Here is a 20,968-nt window from a genome sequence, read left to right on the forward strand (position 1 = left end):
TTCTAAACAATTGCAAATAAAAAACAGATTTATTAGATTCAAACCATTTCCTAAGCTCATGGACAGCTAAAAATTGATAGCACTTACTGCAAAGAGCTATCTCAATGTTGGCTTCTGCTCCTACTTGCTCTTGGATTTCACAGGCAGCAGCAGATCAGCCCACAGCCTTCAAGTACCTTCAGCCCAGACGTGCACATAATTAAACAGCACTCTGCAACAGCCTGGAGGGAGAGCAGCACACCAGCAGCCCAACAGTCCTGTTGGCCATGTCACATCCCCCATTGTGACAGCCACCTGGAGGGCATAAGAAGCCTAAAAATCATATTTTACAGCTACAAACCAAAATAAATAATACAAAAATCAAGATGACATAACAGCAATTACCTCGACTGCTATCAACACGGACAAAATGCAACAGCGTTTGAGTATGGTTTGTCGTGGAGGGGGTTGGCAAGAGTGCACGTAATTGGCATTGCTGACCTGCAATGAAAGTGGAGAGGAATGGCTGCTGGGTGCCAAGCAGGGGATTGGAGTGGGATTCCCCTTCTCTCTGCATCTTCTACGTGCAACAATTTTCACATGGTCCTTTGTTCACAGGTTACGTTCTGCACAAGCAGAGCTACACGATAAGATATTCATCTCAGAAACACAGCCTCTGTTGAGAGAGTTGTGTATATTTTGGTATAATACATTTTTTAAAATAATCTATCCTGCAGCAAAGATGTAGCTTATTGTTATAGAGCTAAATGAAAGGAGATCAATATTATTTTAATTTTTAAAGGTCTGTTTATGAAATGCAATCATCCTTCATTAAAAATGCAAGCTGTGCTTCACAAGAGGTTAGTGTAAATGATTCATAGTTTGATATCTTTCCAGTATGATCATCCTCTCACAGGAGGGCCCATCAGATGCTCCAGCACATCACAAGCTGCTATTATTAAGAAAATAGTCGTCCACGACAAAGAAGCTAACACGGTTTCAAACCCCATCCCACACTTCCTTACTGTCTGTGACCCACACACAGCCCCCAACCCGCTACCTGCCCCAGCTCCATGCTCGCAACGGAGCCAATGCTGCAGCCACAGCTCATCCTTCAACACCTCTGAAAAAACCCAAACGCTGACCACAATAAAGGAGAACCCAGACACACGCATTGCATCCAGGAAACGGCTTTTGCTTGAAGGAAAAAAACCCACACAACCCAAACCCACCCCACCACACACTGCATCGCATTACAGAAATAAATCAAATAGTTCAAACTCACTGAGCTGGACGTTGCAGTGGAGTTCTGCCCTGCCTTAGAATGAAAAGGAAATCTACACCTTCAACACTGGACTTCAATGAGTCCCAAAGAATGAAATCTTCAAAGTCAAAGCTGCACAGCATTAAACGAAAGAGCCTTCCATTTAGAAACCCCAATTGCAGCTCACCATTTCAAAATAGCAGCACTGGCTAATTATAACAGGAGGTTTTAACGAATAAATTCTTCATTACTAAACTCCAGTGTTCAATTTCCTTCACACGGATAAAGCACTGCTATGTTACAGCAATTACAAACACTGTGGATATACCAGTCACACACAAAAAGCTTGGTATCACAGAAATCCCCTTGAAAAAGCTCACCAGCTGCTACATTAAAGCACAGAATATAATGCTTATATTACAATAATGTCTGTAGAAGAAGTGTCCTTATGGTCCATTATACACAGATGCATGCAGCCTTTATCTGGCTCACAGATATTTCACCTTGCTATCTCCTCATGCATAACACACAGCAGCTCTGTTTGTGCCCATTACAAGACTATAGGCCAATAATTTTCATCTTTATTCTTTTCTCTCCAAAAGCACATCTGAGTTTAATATAACCGTGCTACCCTCACCCAGCATATTTATGTATGTGCTGCTGGAAATATACTTAATTAAGGGGATATTACACACTGTGGTGTCCGAGCTCCGGGTGCTCCCTAGAGAAGGCATCAGGTTTAGCCTTTCATACTTGACTGGGACACCTCTCCCCTACAAAAATATATTAAAATAAATATAAATATATAAATACAGCCAGTTCTGACAGAATGTTTTACAATGGAGTTGCAGAGGATATGCATTCAATCGCTCCATTTCCCAGAAGATTCATTACAGTTACATTAGAAAGTCAAATCAGGCAATTCTGCAGTCTGGTGAAAGCTAGCATATGAAAGCAGGTTAATACAAAAGAATTTCATTTTAAATAGAGGACATTTAGGACTTTTAAAAGCACCATTATGATAAAAATTTTAGGGTGTTTGTTCTGGCTTTAGAGCACGCTTTTCAAGCCTTGATTCAATGATGTCGCTGATTTCCAAAGGAATGAGGGAGGGGATGTTACATCTCCAAGGTTTGCCATCTTAATTATCCGCCTGCTTCCACACATCAGGGGGAATCACACTGCAGATGCCCTTCTCCGCTCAGCAGCCAGCACACAGCTAGCAGCTCCAGCTCTGCACCTGCCGTGCTGTGCACTGCACACCAGCAGGGACTGCAATCCAGGCCAAGGTGTTACTGACCACAAAACATGCCCTATTTGAGGCTTTCTTACAACAGAATTATTATATATAATTCTTGTGATTTGCAAACGCTGCATTCCGCCAAATGAACTGCTGACAGGGAATGCAATTTCTCATTAAACTAATAGAGATTGACACAAAGGAACCAAACATTTTTTGTTCAAAGCATTATTAGCTTACAAATATTGGCTTATCTGAAGGCAGTCAACTACATTTAGAACAATTCTCAATCACAAACAAGACACCTTCTACCAGAGCACAGGCACTGCCACATAAGCCATACACAGTGAGAAATCAACACCAGGAAAACAACTCAAGGCCACAGGACACAAAACCGCACATTTAAGGCCATGCAAGTCCTAAACAAAGCTAAGGAATCACAGAATGGCCAGGGTTGGAAGGGACCTCAAGGATCACAAATCTCCAACCCCCTGCCACATGCAGGGCCACCAACCTCCACATTTAACACCAGCCCAGGCTGCCCAGGGCCCCAACCAACCTGACCTTGAACACCTCAGGGATGGACAGGGCATCCACAGCCTCTCTGGCAGCTGTTCCAGCACCTCACCACTCTCATAGTAAAGAGCTTCCCCTTGATATCCAACCTAAATCTTCCCTCCCAATGGAGCTCCCATCTCTGCTACAGCGCTATGCACAGGGCCGGTTATGTGCTGTTTCAAGGCAAATGCACATCGGGTACAAATACACTGCATCCAACTAAGAGCCACGTCTGCCTTCAGTTTCACACATTTCAACTCAAGAGCTGTACAAAAAGTTATTAAAATTAATGCATCAAACTATCATAACTCAGTCTCTTTTATTACCGGTAATATTCCTTCTAAAATATTAGTCTGCTTGGCTGAACCAGCGTGTCTTTTTGAAAGTTGTCTTTGAAGATCAGAATCTCTTTAGCATAAGAAGTGAAACATGCCATCATGTTAATTTGACAAGGTAAAGGTGGGGGTGGAACACATCACTTCGAGTTAGTATTTCTGAAACCCAGACTGGTCTATTAATTTAAAATTTTTTAAAAAGAGCATTTTTCTCCCCTGGTTTCCACGTGATAATGGCAGTGAGGAGGTAAAGGAAAGACTGCATTACTCAGAGTACTTGAAAAATGAGGAAAGGATCAAGCTTGGCAAGTGACCCAAGAAAACACTTTCCATCTTAAACAGAACTAGGGGGTGAGGATAAACTGCTGCAGCACAAACGTTTCAGAATGATCCAGAGAGTATTCGTTTGCCCTTGTTTGCACAATAAATACATATATGTACACACACACAAAAGGTGGGGGTGCGAGCGTATGAAGCTGTGTTTTACCAACAAGAAATGCACAGCTGGGACATCTCAGTCCCTCCTGCGGCACAGATCACATGTGTAGCCACAACGTCGTGTTACCCAACACTGCTTTATCAAAGTGCAAAACAGAACACCCACACACACCAAGTTATCATACAGCGCAAAACAGCTCCAGGCCCTCATCAGCTGGCAGGAGTGTCACAGCCTTCTGATCTTTTATAACTGTTTATGATAACCTCACACATGCATATGCTGTACTGTCTAATCACCTGTTGCTGGCCCACCTGCTTTACACCAGGAAAAACAGGTACTGCACTTGAAAGACCTGGGGCTGCTCCACGTACCACTGTGCTTCAGGCAACCCAAGTTACCAGTCCTGCTGGTAAGCACTGACAGCCAGCCAAGCAGGGCTCCAGACTGCAGTTCCAACCTGTGCTGCTGTGCTCAGGAGCCTGGAGAGCAGCTCACTTCTTGGTCACCTTCCTAGCCAAGCTGGAAGCCAGAACACAAAAATCGAGGAGGTGATGGTACAGAACATGTCTAACATTACTCTTGGCAGCGGTAATCCCTTTGAAATCAGAAGCTCCATCTCCATACATATGTTAAGCTTCCTTCAGGACAAACACCCACATCTTACAGACATTCAAATGAACGCGTGCCAAATCTGAAGTCACAAAGTAAATAAAGTCACAGGAATTCTGCAATTACCACAGCCCCTGACTCCCCCAACACCAGATACAACCCTCCAACAAAAAGAACCATTTCAACAAGTAGCAGATAGCCTCCTTTTCATAATATTCACTCCATTTTTGAAAGCACATTCCTGCCCCTTACAGTTACAGAACAACTTCAAAAGCACAAACCCACTACACCATTTGCTTCAGTCTGCCCTCACCAATAACCTCCGAGTGCCAACTCCTCATCTGATCCCCAAGAGGCCCTGTAGGTGCTGCTGCTACTGGCTGAGCATCTTCTTTGTGCTGCTCCAGAACAGCACAGCCTGTCATGGAGCCAGCAGGACACACAGCAGCCGTATGGATATATTCCCTTTCTTGCTTCTTTGCAGAGACTTCTTCACCGTGGTTGCTCACAGCCCAGCACACTCCTCTATCCCAGCAGAGATCTTTGATGGCCAAGATATAAAACAATCCCACTCGGTTCAGAATAAGGCCCACCCTGCTTTATACCACAAGCCTCTATCAAGCATATCGCTGGGGTACAAGGCAATAAAATGGAAGTGCTCACAAGCCTTCCAATTGCACTCGTGTTCCTCAAAGGCATGTGTGGGAGGTCAGCCAACATACACTCAGTTGCACTGCAACCATTTCCTACAGTTCAATTCAAGAGATAATGGTATCAAAACACAATTGAAGAGAGAACCAAATGGGGCCCTTCTTATGTTTTATTTCTTATGTTCCATCTTCAAGGCCCAAAGTTTCCTTTAAGAGACAGTCAACCTGTGATGGTCATCATCTGGCCAGTCCTTTCCCTTTTAAAGACATCTTTCCATTCATTTCCCTTTCTCTTTTTCCCAGATCTCTTAACTATTAGCCAGGTAGATAAAACACTCTAAACAAAAACAATGCTTTCAGTATTGACCTTAATTTACCTTCTGAAAGGCTAAGTGCTCCAGGAAGCCAACAGGCACTTGAGCAGACTGTGACTGCAGCAGAGATTCAGGCTGCCCAGCATCCACTTTCCTGCTGCCAGAAGAAAAGGGAACAGAAAAACACACTGAGTGGGAAGGGGGAAAATGTTCACAACAAAGCCAGGTGCTGGTGTCATTCAATTCTACACGGCCACTGAGCACAACACACACAGAATGAGCAATCTTCAGTGCATCTCAGAAACCCTGAACTACTCGCTTTGAGATAAAGCTGCCAAAACACACCAGTATGCAAACACGAGAGTCAAACAACACATCAGAAGAGAAAGCTCTGTGCTCTCAGTCATGTCATCTTACTGTGTGTTTAACCTGGGGTTGACAACTGAAGCATGAGGCTTGCTGCATTCTTCTCTAGGAAAATAAAAAGGCTCTATAACTTGCAGACAGAAAGTTGGCTGGGGTTACTCTAGGGCAGCATGGACCAGTCCTAGAACACATTTCCTTCTGGTTTAAATCTTTCACAACAAGAACGCAAACACAGCAGAATTTAGCAGTCTATATGTTTTATAAACAAAATCCAGAGCTTGCAGTTGGACCTAAAACCACGTGGGGAGCTGCATGAAGCCCCTTGGTCTCAGCAGTGACACAGCAGGATCCTCCATCCCCAGCTATCCACACGCTGCCATTGGGGCAGGAGATCTGTCACAGTGACTGCTCTGTGTCCTGCTCAATTCAAATGTTTCCTGTCCTAGGAGGACACTCTGACAGCCTTGTAAATCTCCTCTTTACCCCTCTGCTTCCCTAATCCTCAGGAGAAAGTATAAGAACATGTTTTTTTAGTATCCTGAACTGTTCCAGTGATACATAACTCACATTTGAGAGCTAACATATGGTTCAAACAAGCATCAGATTGTTACATGCTTTTCATACCAGCCCTGGATAATCCCTGGGTTCCCAACATCTGTCTTGCATTTGTGATATAATTACACATTTATTTTGCCTTTTACTAGCTAAGTTTCATATATTGTTTACTTGATCCTAGGAATGGCTTTGCAGCAGCCAAGGGACATCCTACTCCTTATCACAGGCTTCGTTGGAGCTTACAGACGTCGGCAATTCTCCTGCTCACAGATTCAACTAATCACAGAATACAACTCCTCATAGCATCTCCCTACCTAAACAAACTCACTCTTCATACTCCATATAGGTCTAGACAAAAACAAATAAACAAAAAAAAACATAGCAGCATGAACAGTTGTTCTATAAAAACTTTTTAGAACTGCAAGAGAATGAAGAGTGCACTGGAAGGTGAGGAGGAGAACAAGGCATCAGTTTTTAATGTACCACTAAGAATTCAGTGTCAAAGCAGTGTCTGGGTGACACAACGTTGCAGCTGGTTTCATTTTCCTGTTCTTATGTTCAGAAAAGAAATTTTCCTTTTACGCTGTATTAAATACAGTACTTATTTTAGAATCTCAACAAATCTCTAGATCTTGCTAAACTTTAACGATTGAGAAGTTGTATTTAACGTTTTACAGGCTGGAGACACGTGATACACTAAATGCAGACAGAGCTGATGCTAATTTTGTTTCTATGTTCCCTTCTGACACACTCTTCTCAAAGCTGCTCCATTTGGAAGACAGAATGACCAATACAACCAGCACGACTAAGTTCAGGCATGTTTCTCCATGCTCAATTCAAAGTTAAGCTTCCCATCCACACTTCCTTCACTGAGCAAATTGCCACCAGGAAGCACGTCTGTGTTTTGCCCATCTGCATGAACAGGAAAAAAAGTTCTGGTTCTAAACAGTGATGCATTCACCACAAGTCGTGTGATGAAAGCCTGCTTTTGGAGGAGGCTTTGTTTTTTAAACAGACAGGGATTGTGCTTTCCCAGCACCAAGCAGAACACCACAAACGACGGCTGCTGTGTGAGCTGTCGCAGTGAGCCCACACACACCTCTCTCAATACAGGACTTCTCAACGCAGTCACAGCAAACAAGCCCCCATTCAGCAAGCTGGGCACGTGCCTCAGCCACCAGCAAACAGCAACCGCCATCGTGGGATGGAGAAGAGGCCGGACAAAGCTGAACTGGACGTGCTGTTAACACATCAGTTAGAACTGCCAGTCATCTCACGTGCCTCCAAACCTGAGGTGAGTGTATCAGCACACTGGGGACTCGGTGCTGACCTCGAGTTTCAGAATCATCATTTTGGAACAGTGGCCGTCAGCTCACGAACGAGGCACTGACCGCATGTGATGCATTTCTACAGCACCGCATCCCACTGCATGCTGTGGTTTTAATATATCCATTAATGACTTACCTGACTTGCAAGAACTCACCCCGTACGTTACCTTTATGTACCAGCATAAAGAGGCCATAAAACTCAGCAGATCCTTGTCTTCTGTGTTTGTTTTCCCCTTGTTGTAGCTCCAAGTTCCACAGCCTGCCTGGTACCCATTATTAAAAGCTAAACAGATGTTTACCCAAACTACCACCACTGTTAGTGAAGCATGCAGGAGCTGTTTATATCAGCACAGAATGGGTGCCATTTACTTATACTGCTTTAGGATGAATGGGAACCCCTAACAACGAAAGGCATTCAAGCGCAGCAACACTTGTTAATGTGTTTTGATAAGAAGAACCCACTGCATACCACTGTATGTCACAGCTCATTCTGAACAGATCTGGATGTGTACCATCACACCCAGCATCCAATGCTGACACATTATCTTAGCCCAGGATTCTTCTGCCTTCTCCATGAGGTCTGGCCCCAGCGCTGAGGATTTATGGGCCTGCTGTAATTGAAGCAATCTTCCCCAGAATACGTTCATTAGCTCTCCACACTCATTTGTGCCCTCTGTGCCTTACGTAGGACAAGGTTTGCCATTCCTGAATACTTTCCCAATTGCACCATTAAGACAATCACCACAAAACACAGAAACACCAAAACCTGAACTGCTTTAGAAAAACTGAAAGGGAAAACAACTAAATATCCTTTATTATTATTATTTTTAAGAGACAATCATTCCCAAACACAGCTTGGTTTGCTCAGCTACATCAGACTGAGAATTCAGATGCTTGCATTTTGCTTGCCTGCCATTACTGGCAAATTGAAGCTGAGAACAAACGCTGCGTAAGCAACAAATAATTTGACCAACATGCCAACAATCGCTTTAATCTCTTCCACTTCACCACTGATGAACCTTTTATGAACGTAATCTTCTAGAAGGTAACTGGTAATACGAGATAATCCCAGTACAAGTTTAATTAAAAATACAAACTACGTATAGCTCTGTGCTTACCAGCTCTCATTGCGAAAAGGCGAGAGCAGCAATTATTAATAGCTCTGTTAATCTGGCAAACTGAAGTGCACAGAAACGAGCTGGAGCAGCATTCAACAGAGCATTTCACACTGAAAAATTAGTTTCCACAAATTATAATTTGCCTTAGTTTAAGCATCAGAGCAGCTATTTTTAAACTGCTGAACTGAAGCGTGCTTACAGAGTTACAGATGCGGGTCTCCCACAGAAAACCCAGCACAAGATTGCTCATTGTTGCAAGCCACCACAGAATGTAAGGGGGGGAAGGAGGAAAGCAATTTTCCTGCCCAAGTAACACAGGATCTGAGCTGTAAGATGCAAGTCAACACAGATTTCATTCAAGTTTGGAATGCCAAGAGCTTTATTTGACCAGACACAAAATACATTTGCTATTTTTAAAGATACCTCACGCCATCATTTAACCAGAGCCTGCAATTCATGGGGACCTTTCACATCAAAAAAGACAGTCCCATACACATTCAAGCGCCAGCTCTTCAAATATCAACCACGAGCTCCCAAACTCCCCCAGGAATCACCCCACAGTTCTGCCCTGTCCTTCCAAACCCAGGCAGAGGCATTTCAAGCAGTGTGAAAGCCTCCAGAAAGCTTTTCCTCCACTGATTTTTAGCACACATGGTGCTAGCCACTAAGCCTGCTACTGATACAGAAACAGCCCCTCTCCTAACACCAACCCTGAACCCTTTTCTCATCTTCAACTCCCTAACTCTGAGCTTCATAACCATTGCAATAACACCAGAAATTCCTTTGAAAAGCACAAATGCCTCTAACGAACAAAGCCAACACACACAGGATAAAGGTACCCATAGGTGAGCTGTGACATCCTTCCCACTGAGGAGAAAACTTTCCAAACCAGTACATTTCTTCCATCAGCTTCTTTTGGATTAGACTCTGCCATGACCAAAGGCCCCGTGTGGACTCTTTGCACACCGTGAAAAAGAAGCCCCATCCTAGAGGGGAAAAATGACGTGTGGACAAGCTAGCCGAATTAAACCTGGTGATCTAATGCACGGTTCTTTAAGCTGTGACACTTCACTGAGAACTAAATGCATTGTAAATATTTCTCCCTCCTACAAGAGAGCATCGAGTTTCAGACAGCCGAGTTAGCAAAACAGAAGTGTGGGCAGCAGTACTGTCAAAAAAAAAAATGCAAGACTGTAACAGGCTTTGCCTTTCCAGGAATAGAGGCAACAAACAGTAACAGCCAAGTGCAACTGATGGCAACACAGCTGCTGGAGGGGCTGGGAGCAGAGCTGCAGGCATAGGGAGATCTTCAGGTGCTTCTCTTAGAGGATGGGATGCATTTCATTACCCAGTGCTGCCCGCTAATGTCAGGCGTTTTGCACACCCTTATCTCTATGCAGCTCCTCACTAATGTCAGAACCTCCAGCAGAAGCCTCTACAGTGCTCATTCCCCAGAGAAGCAGAGGTTTGTTTTGATACCAGCTTAAACAAAAATAAAAAAAAGAACACAGTAGAGACAGCACTTACAGCCCACCCTGACAGCCAATTTATCCAAATTCAGAAGTAATCAAATCACTACAGCAGGCGTATCAGCCACACACCACGCTCTGCAAGTTCCTCTGACAAACCTTTCCAGCAGCTACAGCCCTTCTGAACAGAGGTTCAGCTGCCACAGCTGCAGGAATCACAGTGCTATGGATGGCCACCCCTCAGTCTGATCTGTGCAAGCAGGAATGGGTGACCATGAGAATTGTCTGCACCAAGGAACTAAGCAGCAACCATCAGAGGGATGTGCATGAGATGCGGCTCAAATAAATCTCCCCACGTTGATCTTGCTAAATTTACAGTACGTTTTATTACGAAAGCACAGCCTGGAGAGAAAGGCTGCCCAAGCTCAGGAGCACATCCAGCCACGCAGAGAACAGACCTGGCTGGACTTCAAACAGAAAATCTGAGATCACAGAAGGATCAATCAGTTTTCTGCACTGCAAGTATTAATCTCTTCTGCTTAACCTTCGCCTCTGAAGCCCTTCCCTTCCTCTTCCCCAGGAATAAAAGGACTATTTCAGCCTTTTGCACACACCCACTGAACCACGTACTGCTTGGTAAGAGCTACATTTAAATGAGATTCTGCTTACTTTCCTACTACTTGCTGAAGAAACATTTTCAACAAAAGCAAACACATACATGGCAAACAACCTTTCCCAGGCTGACTGATGGGGGACATCACCTCTTACCATCTCGAAAAGCTCATTCAACATTTATGCCTTTACCTCTGTGTACCTGAAAGCAAAATCCCAATTTCATTCTCTGTATGGAGGTGGAGAGAACGTTACTCAGGATATATCCCCTGTATTGATTCAGAGCCTCTCTGAATGAGCAAGCAGTCAATTAGTAACAAGAGGGGGACTAAGTACAGGAGCTCTCCATTAGCAATACCTAAGAGACAACCTGTTATTACAAAGCATAACACTGCCTATTTTCTGCTAAAAACCCAGACAAGAAAACCAGGGAGCATCTCCTTTGAAATGGAGAAGTACCAAACAAGTATCAAAGACACATCACAACACAGCAGATGCAAAAAGCCTAACTCCCCGTGCTTCGTCATTATTTCAGAGTTCCTTTATATAAAAATTAACATCATCCCATGGAAGCTCTGCCACAGCACTGGTGTTCTGGGCCACCACCACCATCTAAACTCTTCTTAAGGACTGCCATGCAAGCCTTCCAGCCTCTCTTGTCTACTTACAGCAGCATGACCATTTACCATCTTCAGGAACTGAATACATGACCTAATTGAAATATCTGTGGGATTTGATACAGGAAACATGTTTAATTTCCAACAGGATGTTACAAACAAGAGGCATCATTCATTAATAATCTTCCCGGCCCTTCTTTTCAAGGATATCTAACATGCATTAGGGCATCGGAAAATCCCAGCATGGAAAAATGTGAATGTAATTTATCAGGACTCAGAAGGCTTTGCTACACATACACACGAGTAATTACCTTCCACATCATACTTACTAAACTTGTACTTTGGGACAAAAAGCTACGGAAGTAGTTATTGCATGAATAATTAGTTTAGGAAAGAGTGCAGGGCTCTCATGAATTGAAGTAAGCCTGCATGGAGAGAAGTGACACATAATGAGAACACCAGCAGGGCCACTTTCATTTGTTTCATAGATTACAAAGTGAGACAACAAAATTCAACAATAAAAGGCCGCATCGATTCAACACGAAGAGAAGCAGGAAATCATCAAATGACTTTTTCCCTCCACAAAATTAGGATTTACAATCACTGCACTACCTGCACCATCACCTTGTTGCTCCTACATCATCTGAAAGCTTTGATGGGAATGGCCAAACAGCAGCCACAAGTGCTCCAGCAGGTCAGAAGAGCAGCTGGATCCTACCTAGCTCTTCTTTCAAGAGCATATGGTAACATTTGTCTCAGACCTCCACTAATCCAAATATTATTCAGACCATCATCCAGAACCACGCATCGCAAAATCCCCCCAATTCCAAGAGACTGCATATAAACAGAAAAGCCCTAAATCTATTTTCTCTTTATTCAGACACTAGGCTGTTTTATTTTCCTCTGGGGCTTAGCAGAACTACTTGCATTACCATACTCCAGCCCACATTTCTTCAAAGCACTCTCGCCTTCCTTGGGTTATCCACATTTCACCCTTTTCTCTCAACTCCTTTGATTTAAGGCTTAACCTCTGGAACAATCTCCCACTCTACACTGGCCAGCCAACACTACATCAGCCATAAACCATCTCTCCACTGTCATCAGCTGAAAGCCCTCCGTGGCTCCTGCCCAGAGTTTAGCTGAATCAAGCAGGGAATATCAAGTTTACCATGGAAACTGCTCTGGAGAACAAGGGGGAGATTTCCTTCATTAACCACAGATACAGGGGGCAGATCACAGCAAGCTTAAGAACCAGAGCACCATAAACCAGCCTGTGTGTGCAATAATAAACAACTGCCATTTAAGTTTTAAAAATAAAAGCCATCAGAAATCAAACACTCAGCTCCAAACAGCCCTCTGGTAAGCCACGTTATCCCTGCTACCTCTTACCAGCTGGGCATTTGACTCTCAGATCTCCAAATGCTCTGGTACCTTTAGGTTCACGCACTGCCTGAACCTCACCTGAAGGGCTCACGCTGCAGGGCAAGCAGTGTAATTCAGTGGTCAGAGGCAGGTCTATTAAGTTTCATCAAGTGAAAATGAATGACCTTGAAGACATAAATTAGATTTCTGCATCTCGCTCCCAGTTTGTAAAAATGAGGATTAAGCGTTTAAGTCTCCTGCACCGACCTCATTAGCAGATCTCTAATGGAGGCACTGCGTTCATTTTTATGTAAGATGTGCCATTTTGGCACACAGAGAACATGGAACAGAAGAGTTGGGAACTCGACTACTGCTCTGCATTTTGATCACCTTCACAGCCCCTGGTTGATCCTCACTCCTAAATGAACCAAATCATGCGTGCACTTTTTTGAAGACATATAATTCTTAAACAAAAATATTTAATAACATCCAGCACAAAGCTTTTGATACCCCAACACCCTGTTAGTAGTTCATTAATAACTGAACTTGTCATCTCTCTTCAAACCAGAGCAGTAACTGCTCGCCTGCAATGCAGGGCAATCTCAGAAATACAGAGAATACTCGATACTCAGACACGGAGACCACCATACACAATTTCATTGTCTCTTCCATCACCCCGCATCACACAGCAGTGCAGCCATATGACTATGGGAGCCCTCAGGTCTAAAACAGCTCAGCCATGAGCTGGTGCTGCAGCACAGCAGTTCCAGAAGCAGCACAGAACAGACCCACCTCAGGCACAACTCTGCCCCAGTGCCTCCAACAGCAGCTCCAACACCACGAGTTCAATGCTCACATTTTGCCTCTCCTATCTCCATGCTTTCACCAGTTTCTCACTTAAAGAAACTGACAGCCTCTCTTCACTAGTGCACTGCCCAAATCCCAGGCAGCTCTGGTTAAGGCAACACCCAAGCCAGTCTGTCAACTCAGCAAGGCCCAGGCAGAACAGCACACACTGCTGACTCAAAGTACAGATGTTGAGGTGAGGTCCCAGGGGTTACAGGCACTCTGTGCTGAGTGCCCAGAGCTGTTTACCAAAGGAGGGAAGTAAGCAGGCTGCCCGAGTTGGATGTCAGGGGGAAATTCTTTACAGAGAGAGCGGTGAGGTGTTGGAACAGCTGCCCAGAGAGGCTGTGGATGCCCCATCCATCCCTGAGGTGTTCAAGGCCAGGTTGGATGGGGCCCTGGGCAGCCTGGGCTGGTGTTAAATGTGGAGGTTGGTGGCCCTGTCTGTGGCAGGGAGGTTGGAGATTTGTGATCCTTGAGTTCCTTTCCAACCCTGGCCATTCTGTGATTCTGAGAATTCAACATCCCTCATCCCTTGGAGACAGATGGCACCTTGCATACACTGCCTTTAGGGGCTCACCTTTACCATAGAGCTGCTAGCACTCATTGAGCTGCACTGCAACTTACTCTGCATTAACTCACATACAAGCCCTCACTGCATTTGAGGCACAAATAGGTACAGGTTAAGTGCACAGTGTGTGTGGCCAGCAAACCCCCAAATAGATTTCCCCCCCTCCATTCCCCTGCATTCAGTCAGCCTGCCACAGCTCCACGTACAGAAATCTGACTGCAGGATCAAGAGCTCACTACATAATATCTGCTTAAGAATTTAATATATGGCTCACAAGGAATCTGAGATCAAATAAGATCCATCAACTCTAAATTTCAGTCCCTTCAGATCAATTAGCCTTACTATAGGCACGGCACTTGTTGGAGACTCAGAATAAAACCCACCAAGAGCCATGCAGAGGAAAGTATCTATGAGCACGAGGTGACAGAACTTCCTTTCTCCTCCTTTAACCTGGTTTCTCACAGGGAAAACAAAACAAAAAGTCCCTGCTTCCCTCACTTCCTCCCCCCCCCCCACACCAGGAACTGCTGGTGCATAAATGAATTCCAACCTAGCCTACCACGACAGTCATCTCAGCAATAACCGACATTCCTGAAAGTTTTGTGCAGACCAGCAAACGGATGGGAAAAAACCACCTAATTACATCCCCACTAAGGGATGGCCAGACAGAACCCAGCATTTACACTGGCTGGGCAGCCACCAAAGCAGTGCATCCCTGCCTGCTCAGCTGCTACAAGGGCAGGGGAAGGAAGAAGGAACCAGATGCAGAAGGCAAACTTCAGGGCTCACGAGCTCTGCCTCTTGTAGAGAATTACTGGAACAGAAGCTTCATTAGCACTGCTGGTCAGGGAAATAAACACTCCCTACAAGCTTCATTGCAAGCACCAGAACGCACCACCCAACGCTCTGCACTGTGAATTGGAAACCTGGCTGCATAGTTAAACAGGCCTGACCTGTCGGGATCAGGGTTAAAAATAACACCACAGTAACATTTTTTAAATATACGCAAGTAAAACACATTAAGTAGGAGCTCAAAACAAACCAGCCATCACTTTCTGCCATTTTCCTTTGGATTTTACTGCCTCTCTCATTTCAGTTCTGCGAGAACAAAAGGCAGAGTTACAACAGTTACCTGGTTTGCAATAACTCCATCACAAGTTTGTTTGGGATCTAACAGAAGCACGCACTAAGCTGACCTGCATTTCCCAAGCTGCCCTTTTAACAGAAAAAAGGTACTGAGCACAAACACAACCCTTTATGCACACATCCAGAGCAGCACCAGCAGCTCCCACACGGCACACTGCACAGCCAAGAAAAGCCACCATCCCCATGAGCACAGAGGGCAGGAAGCCTGCTGCAGGCACCCACATCACTGCCACCTCACCATTCTGGATGCTCGGTGAGCTAAGCAGACACAGGCATTCAGAAAAAAGCCAACTACTGAGATGGGGAACGGGCAGCTAATATGTCCACCTGTTTGGGTTGTTTGTTTTTTTTTTGCCTTGGTAGAATCCTAAATCAAAAGGAGCCGACGTAGCATTCATATCTTGTTTGCTCCTTTGTTCATACATCAGCCTCTCTGAAAAGAGCAGCTGGGCACAGCCACCAGTGCTACAAAAGCTCGTGTACAACACCACAGGCAATTCAGCCTAAGGAGCACAAACCACACCGGGGTCCCTTTGCCCAGCAGCTCCATCAGCCCAAGGCTCAGCAGGACCTTCTGCCCAGCACCTTGCTGGCACCCAACGCCACCCAGCCCTGCAGAGGGACAGACCGTGCACCCCCTGCATCCCTGCTGCAGCTGAGCCACCTCACATTGGTGGAGAACAAGATCCCTTTCCAGAAGCTTTCAGAAAACAAACTCAGTGAACAAAGTTTGAGAAGGTTTTTTCCTTGTAACAGCTTTTACAATCCTGCTCTCCCCTTGTTGCTCGCTCACCGTATTTCAGGATGCTGTTCAGGATAACATCACAATGCAGTGTTTTCTACTCAGCATTATTTCCTTATAATCTGGAAATTAGCTACAAATCAAGCCCTGTGCCAGCACCACAGAGCACAGTGTGCTTCTGGAGCTTACGGTGTCCTTAAATATGGCAGGTAATGAAATCAAAGCCACCCTCAGGCAATCTTAATGTACCAACAGCTCTGCTGAGAAGATAACACAGGTTCTGCTGTGCTATTACAGAGCCTCTAACACATACTTGCAAAATTCTGTATGCTCAGAGCACATTTTTTCCTCCCACTCCCAAAAGTGAAATAACTTCTTTATGGGCAGAACAACGGCCCAGTATGGCTGGAACAGAGAGATGCATTCTGGAGCTATGATAGTACATTTAAAAATAGGATGTTATTTTAAATACCAACTAAACAGCAACATCAAAATAGCGTTTTTCTTACCTAAGCTGTAACCAGCATTAAGAATTACACATACAATCTCTGCTTGCAACTGTGAACTCTGTCAGTTATTGGCCTCGTGCTGCAGCAGCACTGAGCCCATTCCCAGAGCTCCACAAGACAGACTTCTGCAGCAACCAAAAACCCATCGAGGCACAACAAACTCCTGGATGCAAGGAAATAACCATCAGTTAACCCAGCTATGGAACTGTTACTGAAGGCAGCTCTGTCTCTCCAAGCTCCACTTACTTTTCCTGCTGGAGAACTGCACACTATTTAGCACAGGGACAGCAGGGCTCTGCCCAGATGGGAGCTCTCTCCCCTGGTCACACCACAGCACAAACTTAATGCCACTGGACTCAAAGCCACAAGAAGGCTGCACAAGTTCTGCACTGTGCTTCCTTCCACGTGCACTCAAATCACAGCATTTGTGCTGACAATGGCTTACAACGCTAAAAATATTGCTAGCCACAACAAAGCCTTCAATCCACGGGCAATCCCTTATTTGATCCAGGTAGGGAAGCTGAAGGAGAAAGCCACCTAGCTGGCTATAGCCAGGGCAGAGTTGGAAACGACTTGGAAAGCTCACGGTGCAGTCATTGCCCCACTCAGCTGTGACAGCCCTGCTGCCTCCTCTCCAGGCTTTACGCAGAGGACCCAACAGCCCAGCACTCACCATTTCATTCCCTCTTTGCACACCTGCCTGGTTCCCATTACCCCCCATTGCCCAGGACAGCCCCATGCTGCCCACACCTGACCCACGGCAGCTCCAACCCTCCCCTTCCACAGCCTCAGCATACGCTGCAGTTGTTGTTTCTAGAGATGCTGCCAAAAAACAAGCAGCATTAAGCAATCAAGAAAGGAAACTGTCTACACTGAAACCACCTTCTGGCCTCTGTGCACTTCCTTCAACTCCCATCATCCCAATGTGTTTATGGGAAGTGTTCTCCCCCCCAGACCCACACCCAGAGCTCAGGAGGAGCAGTTTCCCATTTCAGGGCTCTCTCTGGGGACAGGGGACATGGCAGAGCATGAGAAGAAGTTGAGAGGGGTTGAAAGGAGCACTCTGAGCCTCACCTCGCGTGCTCCCTCCTCTCTTCATGCTCACTCACAGAGAACGGAGCCAGCACCAGGAGGGAAGGAGGGAAAGCACACACAGTTTTGGCATCCTTCAGCTTCTCATTAGCTATTTTGGCTTTTCACAAGGTTACCGAAAGGCCATTCTAGAGAAGGAGGAAGGAGGTAGGAAATGCTCCCTGCTCTCTGTCTCCGCTCAAAGGAGAGGAGCTCTGTCTGTGCGAGCACAGTCCCAAACACAGCAGTGCACCGCACAGAACAATGAGCTCCAGCCCGGGCATTGTGTGCATCCACCTCCCTCCTCCCCTCCGGCACTCAGTAACCAACAACACGAGCCCTAAGATCGCCCTCATCTCCACCAGCCCCAGCCATAATCCTCCAGGACCAACTCAGGGAGAGAGGCCGAGGGAAGATGTATTTACCAGAAGTGCTTTTATTATTATAGAAACACTGCCACCCCTCTCAGCCACCACGGATTTCTCAATCCTAAGGGAGCAGCGCACATAAAACCAATGTTTGCCTAGTAATGCTAGAACTACAGAAAGCATTACACATCACCCATCCATCCGAGTGTTTGATGGGAGCCTTTTACAACGCATATTTCTTTTGACACAATGTTTGCTTTTATCCGGATGAAAGCTGTATTTAAGGCCATGCTACGTGAATGATGTCACCTAGGTTTGCTATGGGTAAGCCGGACTGGAGCAACGAGCTGAGGACGGGGCTGCCGGCACACGCACAGCACCGATCCGAGGCAGCGGTCAGCGCTGCGGGACGGCAGTGGGGCACGGCAATAGGGCACGTAATGGGGCACGGCAGAGGGGCGGCTCAAACCCCACGGCCGGGCAGGGAAAACTCCGCGTGCCAAATCCGTAACCCGGCACGAACTGCACCCGGCGTGCGAACGCAAACCCGAAGGAAGGCGCCCAACAATGAATCACATTGTTTTCCTCCGGCGGCCGCTTCTAGCGACGAACCCCCCCCTCCCCCCCAGAGCCGCCCGCATCCCGCTACTTCTGATCCCCGGCGGCTCCCGTCGCACTTCGGAAAGAGAACAACGGGAATACGAGGCCCGGGGAAGGGCGGCTCTCCCCCCGTTGCGGGACGTGCGTCTCGCCCGCTCGCTTCGCTCCCCGCAGCGCTCCGCGGCACCCCGCGCCTTCCTTTGTCTCCCCTCCCCTCGCACCGCCGGGCAACTCCGGCCTCTCCCAGGGAGCCGTTCCTCCGCTCGCTACGCCCGGTGGCGAAACAAAACAGAAAAAAAATGCACCAAAAAATAAAAAATTAAAATTAAAATAAAAAAAATTTTTAAAAAATTAGAAAATAAAACAAAAGAAAAGCAAAAGGCAGCCGGCGGAGCACCGCGTTGCCCCCAGCCCAGCAGCCCCACCGCCGGCCCTCCCCGCGCCCTCCTACCTCGGCGGGGTTACACCATCCGCGGCGGCTCCGGGTCGCTGCCGGGACAAAGCGGCGGCGGCAGCGGGGGCCGCTGCGAGGGGAGGAGGAGGAGAGGAGAGGAGAAGGCGGCGGGGAGCGGCTCCCCTCCGGCTGTGGGGCGGCGGTCGGTGGGGTCCCCGCGCGGTGCCTCAGCGGCGGCAGCCCAGGGGCATCGTCACGGGGAGAGCGGGAGCGGGGCGGGGGCCGGGCGGCGGGCTGGGGGCGCACAGCCGAGCGCTGCCTCCGCCTCTGCCTTCCTTCCCTCACACACGCACGCACGCACGCAGCAAGCGGGCACCCAGCAACGCAGCCAGGCCAGAGCCGCCTGCCAGTATGCCGCGTTCCTATTGGTGAAGAGGATGCAACACGTGACCCGGCAGGAAACCGGGACCAATCACGGGAGTGGATGGAAGTGATTTAAAAGAATAGGGGGAAGGCGGCGCGGGGGGGCGCCGGGCCGGGCAGAGCGGATCGGAGCGGGCGGAGCGCCACAAAGCCGGCCTGTCCCCGCCCGGCACCGGGACTGCGGACCGGGCCTCGGGACCTCGCAGCTCCCCGCCCTGCCCCGAGCCGCCTTCACGTTAAACGCCTCGAGCGCCGTGCAAGGTCTGCGCGGCAGTATGGGGAGCCGCGGTTAGGCCGCCCCGGTGCAGCAGCGGGGTTCAGAACGGGAGGGAGCGCTGCCCGGCCCCGAGCCCGACCGGCCTGACTGCGGGCATGAGGTGTGAGCGGGGCGAGGCCTCACCGCCCTCACAGTCCCAGCACGGCACCGCCGGCGCTGCCCGGGTCGTTCTTCGAATGTACGAACGGTTCTCAGCTTTGCGAGTAAAGGCTTTTCGAGCGCCTTCAGTGAACGCTGAACCGGCACGGAGCGAGGTGTCAGAGCTCTGCCACGTGCCTTTGTCTGGCAGAGGCTGCAGCCTGCCAGACCTCGTGGGCTGCACTGCTGGAAAGCTGAGGTTGCGTGTAATACAGCACTGGGTGCAGCAGTGATGGTGCTTCTCGTGGTGCTGTGCTTCTCGTGCTGTGGTTGCAGCAAGGAAGCTGTCAGAGCAATTCCCAATTACTGCGCAGCAATTAATAAAGCACCCGGTTGTGCAGGAGGCGCTCAGGCTTCTTTGGCTCTGAGCTATCACGCTGTCACAAAAGATAGCTACCTGTGCCATCAATAGAGCAAACTTGTTGTTTAACCTTAGCCTTAGCTTTCATCTGCAGGATGCAGGCCAGCAAAATAAATCACATGGCAGTAAAGGAAGTCACGCATTCTTCCCGGGGAGCTGAGAAATTTCATGTGGAATTACATCTCCTTTTCGAAAAAGTGTCAGGATCTGTCAGGATGGGTTTTGCCCTCAATTACACTCATGTAACCCCAACTGTTTGCTGTCTCTGTAAACTGCCTTCATGGCTGATTCCAGCGGTATCGCAGGAGAGACGTTTGAGGCTGTTAATGTTATTGCCTTTAGCAGAGGAAACTCTTTTTACTGAGGAGAAAGGCACATGCAAGAAGATCTGAGGTCTGCACATCAGAGGAATTTAGCTCGTCACTCTGGGCAAACAGGACAAATTTATTCCTGGTATAACTTCAGGGACATTTCCACCAGAGGTTGAGACACAGAGTTGATTGTGTTCTAATAACTAATTTAGATAAGCGTCTAAAAATGCACATCAGTTAAATGTCTGACACAGCCATTTTGGAAGCTGTGCTTTAGCTGTCCTTGATAGAGGCTGATTCCATCTCTCCTATTTTCTCTGCTAATTACAATTTCACGTTCCTCGGTCTCTGGATGTACACCTTAAGAGCTGTACAAATTGCCACAACGGCAGGCTT

General features: G+C 47.1%; 1 protein-coding gene across 4 annotated transcripts in view; it reads right to left on the reverse strand.

Moving 5' to 3' along the window:
- RERE (arginine-glutamic acid dipeptide repeats) overlaps positions 1-19,452 on the reverse strand; it is a 168,185-nt gene extending 148,733 nt beyond the window's left edge. For all 4 annotated transcript variants that reach the window (XM_085242307.1, XM_085242305.1, XM_085242304.1 and 1 more), the window contains exon 1: positions 19,120-19,452. The gene's annotated coding sequence lies outside the window, so the exon portion shown is untranslated. The remainder of the gene's footprint in view (positions 1-19,119) is intronic.
- Positions 19,453-20,968: the final 1,516 nt, after the last annotated feature.

The sequence above is a fragment of the Meleagris gallopavo genome, chromosome 23 (genome assembly GCF_905368555.1).
Source record: "Meleagris gallopavo chromosome 23, MGAL_WU_HG_1.1, whole genome shotgun sequence".
Classification (NCBI taxonomy): Eukaryota; Metazoa; Chordata; class Aves; order Galliformes; family Phasianidae; genus Meleagris; species Meleagris gallopavo.